At 48.1% G+C, this 2465-nt stretch overlaps 1 pseudogene; it reads right to left on the bottom strand.

The window, feature by feature from the left end:
• Positions 1-785: 785 nt before the first annotated feature.
• Positions 786-1886, bottom strand: LOC138542530 (signal recognition particle receptor subunit beta pseudogene; annotated as a pseudogene).
• Positions 1887-2465: the final 579 nt, after the last annotated feature.

Raw genomic sequence — 2465 nt, 5'->3', positions numbered from 1 at the left:
TTAGGTTTCTCAGAGCGGTGAAACAGGCATAGGATGCAAGCTTTAATCGACCACTGAGTGACTACTGTATGTTTTTTATGTTGAAGGGAAAGTGTGAAAGGGACTTGTATCTGGGCAATCACAAACAATGGAGGCTCTGCCAAAACTAGGGTGAGTTGACAGTTAGTTGACAAGTTGTCTCACTGAGCTTGATCATAACCATGGGGAGTGGCTTCCTCTGAGGGCTTGACAACTGAGAACTAGGTCTGCCTCCCATCACAGTCTTCAGCTACAACCCAAACAGACTCGTTTTTGGGACACTGAGAATGCTAGGATCCCTCGCTGATTGTTTCAATGTGTCCCTCCTCAGCACATGAGGGAAGCGGCTACATCCCCCATGCACAGCCCACACCCACTCACACAAATACTAGAGCAGCGTCTTCTGATTCTAGAATAGGTCTCTGAAGTACAGGCAAGTCCCAGTTCGGTCCAGAACCTTGCTACGACCCACCTCAGCAAGCTCTACCCCATGAGGCAGACGGGCGGCTGTAAGCCTGGTCTGCTGCAGGGCGTCCTTCTGTATCTGGTGGGTGATAGGGCACCGCTGCCGCACTAGCTCAGGGAAGGCTTTCAGAGCTACCCTGTACTGGTGTAGCAGCAACGTCTTATTTAAATGAAGAGCTCCAAGCTGCTGTGTACGAGCGGAGAGCTTATTACTTAAATAGTGCGCCGCTGCCACACCAGCATGGGCAGTCTTTTAAAGGCTGTCCCATTCTGGTGTAGCAGCAGTGCCCTATATATATATATTTTTTTAAATTCAATATTCCGTTTATTAACATGGCAAAGGTCTAATGAGATTGGTCTTTCTGATCCTGGGCTCATAGCAAAGCATGGTACTAAGCAAGCAGAGTTTGCTTTCTTTTAGCAGGTGAGAGGTCTCCTTGAAACAACCAAAGTGGTCATTCTCAAAAATGTGGATTATTGTCATAACTCCAAGTCAAATGTCCCTTTGTGCCCTCAAACGTTGGTTCTGCTTAACAGTCATCAGGCCATCTTCACCAGCCACTTCTCCAGGTTGCTGAGGTTGGCATCCCCTTCCTCTTCTTTACTGTCCCGACAGCTGCACTCCGAATTCCACCTTCATGGGCAGCTGTGAAAAGTCAAAGTCCTTGCCCTTCTTGCCCAGCTGTGCTGCACCATCTGCATTGGAGCTGTCCAGGTTGCTAGGGGCAGCCGTACAGGTAACCCTCAACGTGTTGAGCTCTTTCTCTAGCTGGTGCTGAATCAGCTTGGCTGATTTTGCCTTTGTGATATCTTGCTTGTTACAGGTCACCAATAGAGGGGGAGAGTTCTTCAGCACCTCACTGTCCGTGAGAAGCTGGTACAGGAGTTCTGCCACATCTTTCACTTCCCGCTGGAAGGTTGAACTATCAACCACGAAAACAATGGCACGAGCTGCAGCTTTAAACCGGTCCAGAAATTGCAGTCGCAGACTCTCGTGGCCAGGGAGGTCAATCAGTGTCAGGCTGGTACTCTTGTCATTTTTTACACGATACACAGCCGTGCTATCCGTGATGGAAGTCTGGGTCAGTTTAAATTTTCCAGTTAGAAGCCTACTGAAGAGAAGGGTTTTTCCAGAATCACATAGTCCTACTAGCAGTACTGCCCGCCGGGAACTCTTTCTGCCACGGACCACCTTCCACAGTACCATGCTGAGGAGAACCACCAGGAGCGCCACCAGGACAGATAGAAGCACCGGGTCCTGGCCTGCCAGCTCCCGCTTCAGGCTCTCCACATACGGGTGGAAGTCCAAAAGCACGCTGCCAGCTTCCTGCCTGTGAGTGCTGTCGCCATCATTCTCACGTGAGCCAGGACCGACTTCATCACCCTCAAACCCCATCCTCACAAATCGACGCAGTGCCCTATTTAAATGAAAAAAATCCTGCTCCCGTGCTGGAGCACCCAGAAGAAGGGACATTTGTTTTTATGAGGAGAATATCGTAATATATTTTTCAGTTTTTCAGGGGTGGGCTGCAGGGTCCACAGCTCTTCCGTTGTTTAGAATGGTGGGTATGTGTAGTGCATGTAACCGACAAATCAGAGCAGGCATATTAACCCTTTGTGCAATCTAACTGGGAATGGGAAATTCGGACCCGTAGGATACAAGTATATCTCTCCAACAGAGACATTAACACCCGTGGCTACATCACAGGGACTTAAACTTATCTCTTATTTGATTCATTTTTTATTTGACTTTTTATTTTAGTAGAATTATTTGAGTACTGATTAGATTTCAATTTGTAAGTTTTGGCTCCATGAGGTGGTGGTTTAGTAGTCCTCTGCAATGTGAGCCAAAATGAATGCCCTAAATGATGACTAGGAGATAAGGCGCAAGGTTCAGTCCTTACCTCTTTGCTTCTGGACTTCTTTGCTGGGAAGAGGTAAGGCCTGTCCTTTCAGGTAGCCACCATGCAACCCGATTACAG

Source organism: Ambystoma mexicanum, chromosome 1q (assembly GCF_040938575.1).
Source record: "Ambystoma mexicanum isolate Mex_15411 chromosome 1q, UKY_AmexF1_1, whole genome shotgun sequence".
Lineage (NCBI taxonomy): Eukaryota > Metazoa > Chordata > Amphibia > Caudata > Ambystomatidae > Ambystoma > Ambystoma mexicanum.
This window is presented reverse-complemented; position numbering and strand designations above follow the sequence as displayed.